This window comes from Felis catus, chromosome B2 (genome assembly GCF_018350175.1).
Source record: "Felis catus isolate Fca126 chromosome B2, F.catus_Fca126_mat1.0, whole genome shotgun sequence".
In the NCBI taxonomy this organism is placed as follows: Eukaryota; Metazoa; Chordata; class Mammalia; order Carnivora; family Felidae; genus Felis; species Felis catus.
In genome coordinates this window covers 126,306,611-126,324,839 of record NC_058372.1, presented here as the reverse complement: position 1 = coordinate 126,324,839, position 18,229 = coordinate 126,306,611, and the positions used below count along the sequence as shown (strand labels likewise).

Here is an 18,229-nt window from a genome sequence, read left to right as displayed (position 1 = left end):
TTGAATTTATGTCCGTTCCTTCTGAGAACTCACTAAAATGATCAGAAAGAAAATTTTCTAAATGTTTCCAAAATTAGGGAGGAGATTCTAAGTACAAAATTTGAAAGTAGAGAATGTCAAGCAAAAAAATGTATGTATATATATATATATATAATTGATTTATTAGTAGCATGACAGCACTATTAACACTGGAGAAATCAAGAGTAACTCAGTTTGAGCCATGAAACCTTCAAAATCCTCAGAATGTAAGGATATAGTTGAGACTCAGAGTGTGATTGAAAGACTGTGGAAAGAGTTTTGTGTATTGGTTTGCTAGAGCAGTTGTCACAAAATACCACAAACTGGGTGATTAAAACAAGGAGAGTTCATTGCATCATCATGTGGAAGCTACAAGTCTGAGACCAAAGTGGAAGCAGGAAAATCCTTCTGTTGTCCACGAGGGAGAATCTATTCCATTCCTTTCTCCTAGCGTCTGGTGATTTGCTGGCAATCCTGTGTTCCCTTGTTTGGATATGTATCACCCCTATCTCCAACTTGGTATTCACATGACATCCTCCCTGTGTGCATGTCTGTCTCCAAATTTCTCCTTTTTATAAGGTCACCAATTATATTGGAGTAGGAGCCCACCCTAGTGAAGTCGTTTTAACTTGACTATCTCTGTGAAGACCGTATCTCCAAATAGGATCATATTATGAGGTACTGGGGGTTTAGATTTCAACATATGAATTTTTGTGAACAAATTCAATCCATACCATTGTGGATTCCATATATCCTCCTTTCCCCCATGCAACTGGAATATTGTTTCTCCCACCTCAGTAGAAGAGAAAAGTATTATACTCTGGATAATGTAACAATTTAGCAATCTAGTAAACTGCTGATTAGCTATACTTTGAGGCTGCATGCAGCGGTGTTAATTCTATGAGATTTTACCTCACCAGGTAACTTATTTATAGAAACTTTCTTTTTTTGAGTGGGAGGTGATATAATATCCATAAAACCTGACTCAGACATGTAAATTGTGATGATACCTTCCATTATAATCTTGGAATAATTTTCAATGAGTGATAGCTTAAGAAATTTTATTAATCAGCACTACAAGTTAATGTTTTGATTGATGCAAATTATTAAAATTTGACATGCAACACATCTGTGCACCAATTATATGTTATTTCAGCCTTTAGGGGAGTTAAAAATAAATATCCAAAGTGAAATTCAAAGAAAATCACTAAAACAGCATCTCAGTAAAACCATAGGAATCGACAGGAATTTGAAAACCCCTAATTTACATAAATTAGAGCCATTTGTTTGTTTCAACGGAGATTCCTCATTGATGCCTAAGAAATATTGCACAAAAGCTTTTTTTGGTTTACACCTATTTGAGAACCTTATAAAACCTATGGTTCATATCTCTAGGAAAATACAGTTATGCCTTCTATCCACAGACACTCAGTTTTTGGCATGCAGTGTTTTGTTTTGTTTTGCTTTATTTTTTTTTAATTTTTGTTACTTATTTTGAGAGAGAGAAAGAGAGACAGAGAGAGAGAGAGCGAGAGAGAGAGAGAGAGCGAGAATGAATGGGGGAGAGCAAAGAAAGAGGGAGAGAGAATCTCAAGCAGGCTCAGCGCTGTCACTGCAGAGCCCAATGTGCGACTTGATCTTATGAACCAAACCGTGAGGTCACGACCTGAGCTGAAACCAAGAGTCAGACACTTAACCCACTGAGACACACAGGCGCCCCTGGCACACAGTTTTCATTAAACTGGGGACAGAAATGATGGAGTTCCCTAAAGTTTATGAAGGTAGAGCTGATTTTGAAGCAACATTCTGTCACTTAAAACTCTCTGATAGCTTAGACTTTATAAAGATTTCAGTTTTCTGTATCTATAAAATTACAAAGATAATTGTGCCTAAAGGTAATTGGACCTACATTAAAAGGTTTTTTGTGATAATTAAATGATGCAATATATGCAACATTTTGGAAACATGATGTTTTCTGTCTCTATATTTCTTTCTTGTGTACCCAGAATTTGGGGTTCTTATATTCTTAACATTGTAATCAACTCACCACTTTGCTTCGGTTCTGTTTTATTACTCATTATTTGATTTCGCCTTCAGATTGAGAATTTATGCAAGTACTTTTGGTGATGCTGCATCCTATATATGAAGGTGAATCCAAATGTAAAAATAATTAAAATAATAAGATCTTATCCTTTAATATCTATGGCAATCCAACTTTGCACCTAAAATGCACCTATAATGCATGTAAAATCCTAAAAGGAGGATTTTCCGGAAAGCTTTAGTAAATGAAGATTTCAGTTCCAAAAATGTAGGGTAAGAACATGTAACCTGGGTGAGAATCCCTAGTACTCCCTTTGGAAACATTGTTTTCTGTTTCTCTTATGTTTGAATCACTTCTATAGCATTCTTATCAGGAGTTTGCTATCTTTTCCATTTAGTCATATAGAAAATTCTTTCCTGAATCAGACCGTCCCATATAAATACAAATCTGAGCAAATTCACCAAGGCAGAGATTTTGGGTGTGAGGCAGTTTAGCATAACAGAAAAGCCTGGACATTAGAATAGGGGACATTTAATATCAAAATATTAACAATTAATCCAAAGGTTATTTATGAAGATTGATTGAGATGGTGAGAAACTTCACATAGTTTCCTTCCATTGAACTTATATATCCATTCAAGTCATTCAAAAATGTAACTTAGCTTTTAGATCTATAGGAATTACTATGATAAATATAGTTAATACTCCCTTCAACATTTCTTATCAGATAACCCAAATACATCTTACTAGGTATGTCATCGTCAATTCTTTCTTTGACATTCCTCAAATTGTAGAATATCCCACCTTTTGGAACATAGATAAACTCTCCTTAATATGGTCATGTTTATCAATGTGTTTCTTACACAGTAGGTACTGGACTAAAAAGAAATATTGCAAATGAGCACTCATCAGTGCGAATCTAGAAATTAAATTCTTATTAATACAGCTTATTTGGAACTTTTTAGGTGGCAAAATCCTACTTTTTATTTCCATTGAATTTAATGTCAGCTAGAAACTGTTAGGCCTTCTGAGAAACCTTCCAATCAATCATATTCAGGGAAATCAATACATATTTGCATAAATACCTCTAAGAAACATTGGTAGAATTTTATGATAGGTGTTTTCTTTTAAGACTAATAAATTTGCACTCATCTGATCCTCTCTTAGTCTTGAAGGAACAGCATGCTTTTATAAGGTAGCTCCCAAGTTGTAGATAACCCCATCTGTTTTTGTGAAGTACAGTGAAGCTGAATTATTTTGTAGGAAATACCAACAAATCAATGCAAATGCTTTTTATTTAAGGTTATTGTAAACCTCAACAGAACTATTGTCCTGAAAAACTTCATTCAGTATCTCCTAACATTCATTTTCTATGCTAAAGCTTGGGAATAGATGCTTGTGTACAAATGACTTTTGACAGAAATGCATGCAAATTTAAGCTAACAGATTAAGTGAGATTATATTACAAATTGTAATATACTGTATAGTACAGTCCTTTTTACAACAAAAATAATAAAATATAAATATTTTGGGGTAAAATCATACAAATCTCAAAGAATAAAACACTTGCATTACTATATCAGAAACACTGAAGTTCAACCAAAATTTGGATAATCTTTCGCAAATTGAATTATAACCTTGTCACGACATATGTGCATTTTGGTGTCATTTAACATGCATATTCAAGAAAACCTAGCAAGCTTATTCATGCCCCTGAGTCCGGAGAGGAATTATATTACATGGGTGAGAGTAGGTTTTGCTTTTCTTCCTAACAGTTACAAAAAAAATGCATGAGAGAACATGAAAACTTTCTTAAATTTGGGATTTGTTACCGTCCAGTTAGAATCTAGAAGAACTATATTTGACATATATACAGTAAAAGCTTGGATTGTGAATAACTTGTTCTGTGTATGTTCTGCAAGATGAGCAACATTTCTAATAAATTTTAACTTGGTAAATGAGTGATGTCTTGCAACACGAATAGTACGTGCCGCCAAATGTCACATGATCACAACTGAGCCAATGGTTCTGCTCTCGCTGTGGGATTGTGGGTGATCGTCTCCCATGCGCAGATGCTCAGTGTGTATGTAGGCCATGGCGTATGGCAGAAATCAGTGATTTTTCAGAACATTGGAAGGTGCCCATAACCGGCACTAGAGTGTATTGTTTATCATATTCAAAGCACCGATGGATATTTCTTTTGCCTTTCCGTACAAAAGCAAGCTTAGGAATGCTCTGCTTCATACTAGGTCAGGTTGCCTGCAGATATAGACCCTTTCCTCTGCTGCCGTATTGCCGGTTACATTGGATACAGTATATGACAAGAGTTTATTAATACTGTAGTCAACATCTGTGTGAGCATATACAATGGCCCCCATGCAGACAAAGATTCCATTGAGCCAATAGATAACACTGATTCCATTAGTAATAGTGAAAGTTGTCCTACACAATAACCCTTCTCTCTCTTGTCTCCCTCATTAGCCACAAAGGTTTTCAAAGGTAAGTGTAGGTTCGTTTATTTTTCTTTATATTTTGTATTTGCTTTCTTATTTTGTATTATATTTCAATACTGTAACCATTTTACATGAATATTTTTGGGTTGTGGAATGAATCATCTGAGTTTCCATTATTTCTTATGTGGAAATTGGCTTTGATACACAAGTGCTTTAGATTACAAGCATGTTTCCAGAACAAATTATGCTCACATATCAAGGTTTTACTCTGTAAATGTTTCTCACCCCGATCTCTCTTAAAAGGGAACAACTCTATCAATGTCTACATGCATCTTCAAATGACATTGACTCTGATTGTTTTGAGTTGAATTGTGTCTCCCCAGAAAAGATAGGTTGAAGTCCTAACCCTCGGTACCTCAAAATGTGATATTATTTTGAAAGCGGTTTTATACAGCGCTAATCAAGTGAAAATAAGTTCATTAGTGTGAGCCCTAATCCAATGTAACTGGTGTCCCTACAAAAAAGGAAAAGTTTGGATACAGAGACAGACATGAGAAGCCATGAGAAGACACACAGGGAGAATTCCCTTCGAAGACAAAACAACTGTAAATCAAGAAATGTTCAGGACTGCCCATGACCGCCAGAAGCCAGAAGGAAGCAAACAAAATTCTACCCAGATTCGCAGAGGAATCATGGTTCTGCCCTATAGATTGCTGACTCCTCTAGCCTTCAGTACTGCAAAGTAATATATTTCTGTCATTTTAAGCCACTTAATTTTCAGTACTGTGTTGCAGCAGCCATAGGAAACTAGTACACCTATATTATAAAATAACATTTAGCAATGAATAAAATTATAGAACACCTTTCAGCTCCAAAAGTGAATCATATAATCATATAATGAATTCAATCAATAAGAGAAACATAAATTAACTACTGAAAAAAAAATACATTGATAATTAATTGCAGTGCATGGTATAAAACAAACAGATTGCTTAAACCATAATTTTTTATGTAATAGGAAGGTACTAATGAATATAGATCATCTGAGACTATTTTTAATAAAAACATATTTTATCTAATCCATAATACATATCCATGTGTCATTAAACCAATCCATTTTCTTTGGTAGAGTAAATATCTTTTCACTGAAAACTGGAAACTGAATTAAAATGAGCTAGTTCTCTTTTGAAGATAAAGCCCCAATATCATGTTTAAGGAGGATGTTTGTTGCTATGGTTTGTCCTGTTCAATTTTTCTGAATTAAAGATTCTTAATGTATGCTATGTTAAAAGGGTCTATGGATCAGGATAGAAAAATAGAAAGCCCCTTTTAAGAGTTCCTAAAATAATATCAGATAATATCAGACTCCCTATGTTTTTGTAGAAAACTGTTTGCAGGCGTATAATACTTCCCAACTATTCTGCACTCTTTAGGATGACCCTGAGGCTGTGGTGAAAGCTACCTATTTACATTTTCTGAGATGCGGGCGCTTTTTAATCTTTCATTTTAAAATAGGGCCATTTCAATCTTAGGACTGTATGGTTTATTATTCGTACTTCTATTGACCAGCAATCAATGACACCTGTGCATTGGATCAACGTTTCATTACAATCATTAGCAGAGAAGGTTAAGAGGAAGGTGGGCGGGGGGGGGGGGGGGGGGGGGAGGCCTTGCAGGCTAAGTTGTATCCATTCTGGTTTGCCAGGCACACATACACTCGCACACATGAATACAATGGCAATAAGAGACTGGTGTTAATTTAAGGTTCACTGTTCATATTTAAAAAAAATGTTTATTATTTATCATTTAAAGAGAGAGAGAGAGAAAGGGAGATCAGGGGAGGGTCAGAGAGAGAGGGACACAGAATCCGAAGCAGGCTCCAGGCTCTGAGCTGTCAGCACAGAGCCCAACGTGGGGCTGGAACTCACCAACCAGGAGACCATGACCTGAGAGGAAGTTAGATGTTTAACTGACCGAGCTCCCCAGGCGCCCCTCATTGTTCATTCTTCATTGAAGATTTTTTAGTGTTGAAGCTCAATTTATTACCGAACCATTCTTCATTTCAATATAACATCCACTTGCATAGACATACGCTGCGTGTTTTTATGCTGCCTCGAAGTTTTCATAATAGAAAAATACAACTTTCTAACTGCGCGAGAAAGAAAATGATGATAATAGTTAACATTTTCCCAGGCTTTATTACATGTCAGGCACTGTTCTAAGCGCCTCACACGTATTCAATCAATTAATCCTCAAAATAAGCCTGAAAGCATCCCAAATACAGAGCAGAAAACCGGCCATCTGATCGCTCAGTGCTGCTTTACCTAAGCCTACTTCACAATCATCCATGTGCCGCTGACCGAGCAACTCAACAAAAACACAGACTCATAGAAAATTTGTAATTCCTTATCTGTAAGGAAATCTGCAGCTGGAGATATTTTCTACCATTTCCAAAGAAATGCTGCATCAGTGTAGAAATGAAGTGAATGTCTCCATACCATCAAAACCACTGTGTTGCTTTCTACAAAAATGGTGAAAATAAACGCGTGGTGAGTTGGTGCCTGAATATCTGGCTTTTGACTGGCTCTCAGACTTTCTAGTTCCATGTGGGCCTAAGGGAAAAGTCACAGCACCTTGGATGGACCTCTGTTTTCCTACTTCACAAATTCCGAGAAAGGTTAAAATGCCTTTGATTTCAAAAATGCAATAAATTCACTAGTTTGATGTCGATTGTGTTCAAACTGTGAGAGATGCCTCAAATACAAAGAAAAATGAGATATTTTCATGGTGTTCATATTCTAGTTTTCAAATCAATATCGTAAGTGCTATGATAGAGTAAGTTCAGGCGACTCTGAAAGCAAAAGGAGAACATTTAACACAGACTAGGTGAATTATGATAGTCTTTCTGAAGGAGATACCAATTTGAGCCTTGCAATTACTTAGGGCTTACCTATGTTACAGATAGAAAAATATTTCAGACAGAGGAATCATTTCTATGGTAACGTATGGAGGAAAGAGATAGCTGGGTTTATTTGAAAGGAGCATGTAATTGCGTGTGGTTTACAAATAGAGAATAACAAACAGAGAATAGAGAATAACAGAGAAAATAGAGCTTGAGGAAGTTAGTAAAAATGAGATCAGAAAACCCTTGATATGCCATATTAAATAATTTTGCACGCAAATGAATATTTCCCAATATGTATTTTCTAGAAGTAACCTTGAGAAATGGTACATAATGCACTACATTTTTAGGGCGGAAATGCAAATTAGTATATTAATGGTTTACAAAACTCTAGAACATATTGAATTTTAACAAACTTACCGAAAGTAATTTTCAAATGTATTTGACCTACGTTTAAAAAAATCTTATGCATAGAAAAATTTTTACAAATAGAAAATGTATACAGCTTGATGAAGTGTGTAACTCAATAAAGGTAAGAGAGAGAGAGAGAGAGAGAGAGAGAGAGAGAGAGAGAGACCAATGACATCCTAGCACCTCCCCTGCTGCCCCCTCCTAATGATTAGCCTAGTCTACACCCAAAAGGTTCCCTTATTCTGATTTCAAATTTCATATTAGTCTTTTTTTATAAATTTATATAAATAAAATGTTGCAATCAATTTGTTTATGGCCAATTTGATTTGACTCAAAAATATTTGTCATTTTATGTATGCTGTTGTGGATAGACAGTTAATTCATTTTCATTACTGTATAGTACTTACTGGATGAAACTACCCCAGTTTATCCATTCAAATCCTGCTGCCAGCTTGGGGCTATTAAAATAATTCTACTATTAACATTTTTGCAAACATGTCTTGCTGCACATATGTACACATTTCTGTTGTGCATAAACTGTACAAATTGCTGCATCAAATGATAAGAAATGTCCAACATTCGTAGATACCAGCTGAACTACTTTTCCTAGCAGTTTTTCAATTTGTACTCCCACCAGGAATATTTTCGAGTTGATTATTTCTGCACATTCCTGCCAACAAATGATATTGTCAGCCTCTTTAATTTAAACCATTCTTGTGGTTGCTTTGTGGTGTCTCAAAGTATTTAATTTGCATTTCCCCTGGCTAACAAGGAGGTTGGGCATGATTTCATATCATTTGGTTGTTTGGATATATTCCTTGGAAGTTGTCTCTATCTTTCGTCCATTTTATTATTGGGTTGATGATTTGTTGATTTCTCCACCATTCTTATTGATTTGTAGGAGTCTTTTAAATGTTTTGAAAACTTGCACTTTGTCAAGTTACAAATATTATTGCTTATTATTATTACTTAGCATCATACTCAATGTTATCTTTTTATGACTAGAAATCTCCATGTTAATAGAGGGTAAAGTAGGGGTCAAGATATTTTTAATGGGTATACCCAATTAATGCAGGATGATTTTATTGAAAAGATTATTTTCTTTTTCTGTGCAGTACAATTTTGTTGTAAATAAACTGCCTATATATGCATTAGTTTTTCTATATTTTATTAGTCTATTTTTCCATCTCTATGCCAATACTGAACTATTTTAATCTCTATATTAATAACTAAATGCCAGGTATATTAAATTTGCATTTATTTATAAAGCTGAGAAAGTTAAGGTGAAGGTAGTTTCAAAATTGATGAAAAAATTAGGCACAAACTCATTTTATTTCCTAAAGGAAACTACAGTTACATTTTAGAGAGCTATTTGAATGGACATAATCATCTAGGTTAAACTACAAAAAGTAGTTTAACCCTCTAATAGGCCAGAGCATCAAAGTTCTGTCACAAATGTAAATTTGAGTTACACAAAGCAACACATTTTCTATGTGAATGCCTCAGTGAGGTGCCATTTTGAGATAAGACTGCAGGCAAAAGAGCTCTAAAATAACTTTTGATAGCTATAAAAATAAGTCTTTCCACTCTGTTCCTTTTCAAGATCAGATTGGTTATGTGTAGACCTTCGTATTAATACACACACACACACACACACACACACACACACACACCTTACACACAAAATCTTATTGGAACCTGATTAAGACTGTAGTTAAGGGGCGCCTAAGTGGCTCCATCAGGTAAACATCTGACTTTGGGTCAAATCATGATTTCATGGTTTGCGGGGCTTCCCACATCGGGCTCTGTGCTGACAGCTCAGAGCCTGGAGCCTCCTTGGGAGAGCCTCCTGTCTCTCTACCCTCCCCCACTCATGGTCTCTCTCTCTCTCTCTCAAAAATAAATAAACTTAACAAAAAGACTGTAAATATAAAGAATATTTTGAGAAAAATTGACATCTTTACATTTTCAGGTTGTTAAATCATAAATAGAGCATATCACTTCACATTTTTCTATCAATAACATTTTGCAGGTTTATTTGTAGAGGCCTTGCACATGTTTTCTTAGATTTATAACATGTATTTGACTTACTTGATACCATTTTAAATTAAATAGTTTAAATATTTTAAAATATCTACTTCTATTAACTTTTTTTGCTCCTATATAGAGCCATAACTGCTTTTGTATATTGACTTTGTAGCCTGTGATTTTGCTGAATACATTAACTTATTTTAATAACGTATGTATTGTTTTTTTTTAATTCTTTACATCAGAATCTTATAATCTGTGAATAAGATTTTTATGTATTACTTTAATCCTTATACATTTTTTATTTCTATTGCCTTAAACAACTTTCATAAAATATTTCTTCCTATGCCTTAGGGTTCACGCTTAGTGTTTTACATTGCATGGGTTTGGAAAAATGTAAAATGATATATACCCATCACTGTGGTATCACACGGGGTATTTCCACTGTCCTAAAAATCCTCTCTGCTTCATTTACTCATCTTTCTTCCCACTCCTCAACCCCTGAAAACTTATGGTTTTCCATAAGTTTTGCCTTTTCCAGAATGTCATATAGTTGGAATCGTATGGCATGTAACCATTTCATAGCTTGCTAGTCTTTTCGTGCTGAATAAATTCCATCGTCTGGATGCACCTCACACTATTTAGCTATTCTTTAAATATCTGTAAGTATTTGCAACAATATATTTTGGTTATTTATTAAATATTTTATATTGATAAATATATTTGAAATAGCATTATTTTTTGACTTATGTAGCCTAAAAACTAATAACAATAATTATATATATATATATATATATATATATATTTAAATGGAAATCAATTCTAGTAGGAAAATCTGAATATAATCTTAAATTCTTATCACTCAAGACCAAAGTTCTGCTATCCTAAATACTCTCATTCACTAAAATGAGAAATACCTGAAATTGGATAATGAGTTAAAAACATAAAAAGACCAAAAAATAACTGAGGAATTATATCTATCCCTTTTAGCAATCACATTTTTTTTGCTTATCAGCTAATGTATTCAGTTAGTGTATCATTCTTTTTGTGTTAAGTAATTAACAGGTCACAGAAGACAGAAAAAAAATGTTTAACAGAATTGCCTACTTCTTTTTAGTACCCTTGAGATCATCATCTCCCTATGACCTCAGTGTTTTCGCAACAATTTAGAGAGTCTTTATTTATACTAAAACATATGAAAGATGCATGCTAATTTTAAAGCTTAGAAATAGGACAGAAATTGAAGATGCCTTTTTCTAATGGCTGAAAAGTGCATAAAATTAATTTGACTTATATGAATGAACTCTAATAACACTTTATAAATTTGTGTGACTAACGCTTCTAAATAATAATATTAGTAACTTTACTCTTGTCTACAACTAACTGATCCCACTTACCAAATCTGGTATTTTCATTAGCAAAATATATGTGGCCCATTTGTGGCAGGTAAGTAGGCATGGTAGTATAGGACTAAAGACATTTAAGGAAAATTCCATATCCTCATATTCCATATCCTATGATAATGATTATCATATAGTTTTTTAGGAAAAGAAGTGGATAAAAGGGAAACCTGTAGATTCTAACACATTTAAAGAGTGTCAAAAAAGGACACTCTTTTTTTCAAGTTAAAGGAACAGCTAAACTACTAAACCTAGGGATACTTTTTGCATAATATAAAGAAATGCATGTCAGAGTTTTAGATTAAATACATAAGTATAGGATCTAACATTTTTCTATGCCACAACAGATTACCAAAGGCACATTCTGAGGGTATTCGCTCTACATAAATGTTCTTGGTGACTTTCCCTCGATGCCACAGCCCTGTGCTGGAAATCATCCCTTAGCAAGTTACCCTGCATAGAATTTACAACCTGCCAACTCTCCCCTCTTACAACTTATCATTGACTATTTTTTTTGCCTCATCTTGTGCTACACACAAACTGTGTTTGTTCAAAAAGTCCCTAAAACTCAGGAAAGAGATTGTCATAGGTCATGGTTCACACACCTAGAAGGACCCAGAAGATCTGCTAGTCCCGCCACCTTCAACTATGAATTGGCATTCACTGTCCAATGCTGGGGGGATGCCACTGAATATCTTGTCTAGAATGCGATGCCCTCATTTTACCTCATTTGCAATCAAACACACAAGAATGATTTAATTTTGTTGAGTGATTTTTTTAAAGATAAGTTAAAGGTTTTTTTTTGTTTTTTTTGTTTTTTTGTTTTTGTTTTTTTTTTAATTTTTTTTTTCAACGTTTATTTATTTTTGGGACAGAGAGAGACAGAGCATGAACGGGGGAGGGGCAGAGAGAGAGAGGGAGACACAGAATCGGAAACAGGCTCCAGGCTCTGAGCCATCAGCCCAGAGCCTGACGCGGGGCTCGAACTCCCAGACCGCGAGATCGTGATCTGGCTGAAGTCGGACGCTTAACCAACTGCGCCACCCAGACGCCCCTAAAGTTTTTTTTAAAAAATGATAAATTTATTTTGCATGAGACTATTCAAAGCGATTCACAGTGGTCCCCATTTTACCATCCCAGCCTTTTCATTCTCCCCAAGGAGACAGAATTCTAGGCTACTTTGGCCTCTCAACATCTTCTAAATATCACATATTGTATTTTTATGTTTATACAACTTTAAATGTACTTGCTCACTGCCTAAGATGATCATCCTCACCCTCACTTCTCTTTAAATAAAGCCAACACAGGGGCGCCTGGGTGGCGCAGTCGGTTAAGCGTCCGACTTCAGCCAGGTCACGATCTCGCGGTCCGTGAGTTCGAGCCCTGCGTCGGGCTCTGGGCTGATGGCTTGGAGCCTGGAGCCTGTTTCCGATTCTGTGTCTCCCTCTCTCTCTGCCCCTCGCCCGTTCATGCTCTGTCTTTCTCTGTCCCAAAAATAAAAAAATAAAAAAATAAAGCCAACACAAATATCTCTAGTGCTACCATCTTTGATTCATTTTTTCCAGCTTACTTAACAGAACTTATCCCATTTATATCTGTATTTCTATGGCACTTTGTATTCTGTCTTTGAAGTGATGCTGTGACACTAACTGCTGGCCCCAGAATCTGATGCCCTGAGTTGGAATCATGACTCCATCATTGATGAGCTGTGCAACCTTGAACAAACTCCTCAAAATCTCCATATCCCAATTTCCTTTTCCTTAAAATGGTCTTAACAATATGTCACAGATTGTTTTAAGCATTATATAGGTGAACATATGCATAAAACTTAAAATTGTGTTTGGCTCATGCTCAATGATTTTACATATTGTTTTAGTTATTTTTAAATATGCTTGACTCTCTTTTCTAATAACTTCTGGAGAGAAGGAATACTTTTACCATCTTTTTTATCATTGATTGTTATTGCCTAAATTATAGAAAAACCTCAGTCAAGGGTGATTTCAGTTGTTCTGCTTATCAGTCTGTATACTGTTGGACAACAGAAGCCTCTTTACATATTCAAAGTACAAGACAATTTAATGTTTTTAATCTTTATAAGTCCAGTGGGATGCCTGGAGGAACTGAAGTTGGGGGAGAGTTCACTCAGGTTTCAAATCTACCATTGTAGATATGTGCCATATAGTTAGGGACTTCCTGCTGCTGCCCAGATCAGAACCTTCCAGGAATTTGCAACCGACAGTCACAGCTAACATACAGAATTAATGTGGGAAGCTCTCACGGGAATGCCATGGAAGTATATCCATCTACCCACTTCTTCTGTGTTCCAACATGTATGAATGAATTGCAGAAAAGATCATAGGAGCGTTTTGGTGAATACTAATTGTGTATATCTATTATTTTTAATTACAGGAATTTGTCTCTTTAGTACATCAAAAATGTTTGAATACCAATAATTTAATACATTTTATTTAATCATATATATGGTAGATAAATAGGTAAATGTTATATAATTATTAGTTATAGCTATTATTAATTATTAGTTATAACTATTATTAATTATTAGTTATAACTGTTAGATCTTTTTGCTTCACTACCACCAAAATGGCCACATTCATCATCAAATAAACTTGAGACTAGCCTTGGCCATTTTTAAGTCCTATGAGAACACAACTTCTAAAATTGATGGATAAGTGCCAGAAGGAGATCAGGGTTATAGGTAACGTGACAACATCTTGAAGCCACTTTGTTTTCATATTCTCCTCCCTGCATCCTTAATTATTTTTAGTGGAATCTTCACCCTAGATTGTTGACTGCAGCATTCACTGTCCATCCCCATGTCCCACCATGGAATCACTAGAACTGACAGCCTGCAAGTTCTACCTTTACACAATTTTCAGGTCTCTAGTTTGTCTGAACTTGGAGCTCATTTCAGATAATTGCGCATATTTGCTTTGGATCTACAGACTAGTACATCCAGACTATCTATGTAACATATGCAGTTAATAGTTCTTCCAACTTCCCCTCCCATTGGACCTCTAGGTTATTGACATGTGCTTATGCTGGGTTCCTGATTTTTATCTCACACCCATGTACTTGTTAGTGTAATAATGCCAAAAGCTATTATTAGTATGAAAGGATTTACACTTCTCTTTGTTATAGTAAATTTGAGTTATGAGTCAAGAGGAGAATTAGAAGCATATCAGAAAGTCTAGACTAATTCACATCAAAGGGCAAAAGGAAACCTATAAAAATAAACACAGAAGAAGGAAAAGAGGCCAATGCAGGTAGCATAGCTTAAGGATAAAGAAGGAGCACAAAGACCAAATGTCAAGGACAGAAGCCATGCGATGCCATGTAAGACTGAGAAGTAGCATATCTAGAGAAGTTGTCGTACAGAAGTTATATGTATCATGACATGGAATCCCATGTCGCAATTCCAGAAATTTCAATAAATATTTTAATGGATTTTAATTTTTTTTTTTAATGTTAGGCTTCATATGTTAGGCTTCATATGAAGATGAAGTGTTGCTGAGACAGAATGTAACAGGGCTCAGTTCTACAAAGTTTACGTTAGAGTTTTGACTGCCATACCTTTAATATTGTCCATCAGGACAGTAAATCTGCTTCTTTTATTTTTCTTAGATCCTCATTGCTCTGGGCCTGGTTTGCTGCCTGTCATTCCTCAGGAGTTCCCTGGTCTACGGAGCCCAAGCTGTGCCATTTATATCAGTAAGTGGCTATTCACCCTGCAATTATAAAAGTTTTTTTCATGAATATATTATGTAGTATGTTGATCAATATAGGCATTTGAGCATCTTCTCACCTTCAAGTAACCATTACTCTGTATATGATACTATATTAATTATGATAATCATACAGCTGTTTCTCTATATCTGTTCATCTGTTATCTACCATCTATCTATCATCTATCGTTTATCATCTATTATCCATCAAATGAGAGTCTATTTAAGATCTACTTAGATCTATACAAAAATACAAGTTATGTTGCTCAAACCCTAAGAATAGACTGAGTCTGTGGCTGAAAGTTCAGTAATGATTTCTATAACCCAGTAAGCTTTCATGAACTAAGACAGAACTTCTCAAAGTCTCTGAACCATTATTCAGCATCATAGTAAAAAAGCATAATCTTGACGTTATTCTTACCAGGATACATGTTTCAGATATATCTCCAAGAGAAAATAACTTTAATTAAGCACATTTTCTATAACCATAAAGGTTTATTTCATGGAAATAAAGGAAAAACATTCAGAAGCTATTTAGAAAAAAAAGCATCTCCATTCACAGACTTGAAAGGGACCAAAATCACCTTCTCATTATGAATTTTTAGAACCTGAGGCTTAAAAGTTTGCATCCACTTTCCAAGATCATGAATTAGATTTGGAGGTTAGAAGTCAGATCATGTAAACCCCTATTCAGTGACCTTTTCACTACACAATATTTGGTAGAACTTGGTGGTATATGTTAAGTCAAAAATATCAAAATATGAAAAATATTCATATTTTCTGCCCTAAATTATATAGTCTAATATCTATATTCTCTATTTTTTAGGTATAAACTTATGTTTTATTTGATGGTTTTTGAAGAAGGGTTACTAAAACAGCAATCAAAATGATTAATCTCATTGCTATTGTAAGAACAGGTTTAGTTTATTTAATTTTATTTGTGTATGACTTTGAAAGCTTACTCTAAAAGAACATTTGGGGAGCCTGGGTGGCTCAGATGGTTAAACATCTGACTTTAGCTTAGGTCATGATCTTGTGGTCCAGTCTGTGGGTTCGAGCCCCGTATCAGTCTCTGTTGCTAACAGCTCGCTCTCTCTCTCTCTCTCTCTCTCTTTCTCTCTCAAAAATAGAGAAAAACAGGGGCGCCTGGGTGGCTCAGTTGGTTAAGGGGCCGACTTCAGCTCAGGTCAAGATCTCACGGTCCGTGAGTTCAAGCCTCGCGTGGGGCTCTGGGCTGATGGCTTGGAGCCTGGAGCCTGCTTCCGATTCTGTGTCTCCCTCTCTCTTTGCCCCTCTCCCGATCATGCTCTGTCTCTCTCTGTCTCAAAAATAAATAAACAAAAAAATAAATAAACAAAAAAAAATAAAAACATTAAAAAATTTTAAAGAACATTTAAACATAATAATAAAACAATACATTTTAGCTGTATCTCAAAATAGAAATACTCGGGGCGCCTGGGTGGCGCAGTTGGTTAAGCGTCCGACTTCAGCCAGGTCACGATCTCACGGTCCGTGAGTTCGAGCCCCGTGTCGGACTCTGGGCTGATGGCTCAGAGCCTGGAGCCTGTTTCCGATTCTGTGTCTACCTCTCTCTCTGCCCCTCGCCCGTTCATGCTCTGTCTCTCTCTCTGTCCCAAAAATAAATAAACGTTGAAAAAAAAAATTAAAAAAAAAAAATAGAAATACTCAAACTTGAACTTTTTACTGATTTATTTACTTGTTTTTCCCCCAAAATGGGAAGTCCTATTGAAATTGCAAGTAATTGCCACTAACAAAAAAGGAGTGCATAATATACAATATAATTTTATACTTATGAACCATTAATATGCCTTAAAGAGAAGTTAATACCCATAATTTGGAAACTACATGCAAATGAATTATTAATGTAGATGGTTAATTATGAAAATTTTGCCCAGACTTTCTTTTGTCACAAATCACAGGATGTCAAAGCTATTAAGTAAAATATTTCATATTTGACACTTTGATTAACACCATTATATATGATTCAATATTGAATGATAGAGGTTATTGAGGCCTCACAAAAATGCTTTTGCTTAATTATATTAATGCATAAACTGTGCCAGTGAAAAGCTCAAAACCCAAGCAAACAGTTCTGTGATGCAGCCTCAACATACTGGAAGTCATTAACTTTTCTCTGGTCAGAGCAGATGCCAGCTTAATCTTTCCTAACTTTGCATTTATGGCTCCATTTCCCTCTTTTGGATCCTTACTGCCTGACCAAGAACACCACAGTAGCCTCCAACCTCTTTGTATTTTTCCCGTTTTCATTAAAAACCAGAGAATCCCTTCCCTCCTCTGTGGCTTGCTATTGTTTTAAGCTACATAGATGCTTGATGAGGATTTGTTGAATACAAAAAAGAATGAAGGCACAATTACTTCTACTTGTCAACATTTCCCCCACACCTGACCTATCTCATATCACATTTTTAGCAGTAACTGGTCTTCAATCAAAATGATAGGCGAAAACACAAACCCATAAAAGTGGAAGAGCTGTTGTTAAAATCTGTAAGGAATCTAAGGCCAGCAGTTATTTCTCCCTTGCTCCCCATAGTTGTCCGTGTGCTACCTGTAGAGCTCTGTTGAACATGGTTTGAAAAGCACTCAGCTATTAAATCTCAAATATAATGCACAATTAGAAGTAAATTTTAAATACTCTCAAGCCACACAAGGGCAATTAAGAGCGACCTTCTTGAGAAATCAGCCTCATGTTCGTTTACAATTATACATTGAAAGCTAAAACAGGCAGACCAGTGGTGCCTGGGTGGCTCAGTAGGTTAAGCTGCCGACTTTGGCTCAGGTCCTGATCTCGTGGTGTGTGATTTCAAGCCCTGAGTCAGGCTCTGTACTGACAGCTCAGAGCCTGGGGCCTGCTTCAGATTCTGTGTCTCCCTCTCTCTTTGTCCCTCCCCCTCTCACGTTCTGTCTCTCTCCCTCTCAAAAACAAACAAACAAACAAACAAACAAACAAGATGAAGCTAAAAGAGGCAGACCAATGGGAAAAGACTTTGAAGATATCCTCCTAAATGACTATCTCAGAAATGCCTGTTTAACCTCCTTTCATATATGGTTGTCTTCTTGCTGAATGATAGAAAATGCTTTGGATGACCTTCCCAATTATCCTATCTAGTTATATGTTCCCTAAACCATGCAGTGGCACGGTCTATTATACCAGAAGAATAGAGCATAGGATTTGACTTTGTCAAATTCATCCAG

General features: G+C 35.5%; 1 long non-coding RNA gene across 1 annotated transcript in view; it reads left to right on the top strand.

Moving 5' to 3' along the window:
* LOC109499930 overlaps positions 1-16,026 on the top strand; it is a 140,331-nt gene extending 124,305 nt beyond the window's left edge. The window contains exon 4 of the long non-coding RNA XR_006598344.1: positions 14,895-16,026. This is a non-coding gene — a long non-coding RNA (uncharacterized LOC109499930). The remainder of the gene's footprint in view (positions 1-14,894) is intronic.
* Positions 16,027-18,229: the final 2,203 nt, after the last annotated feature.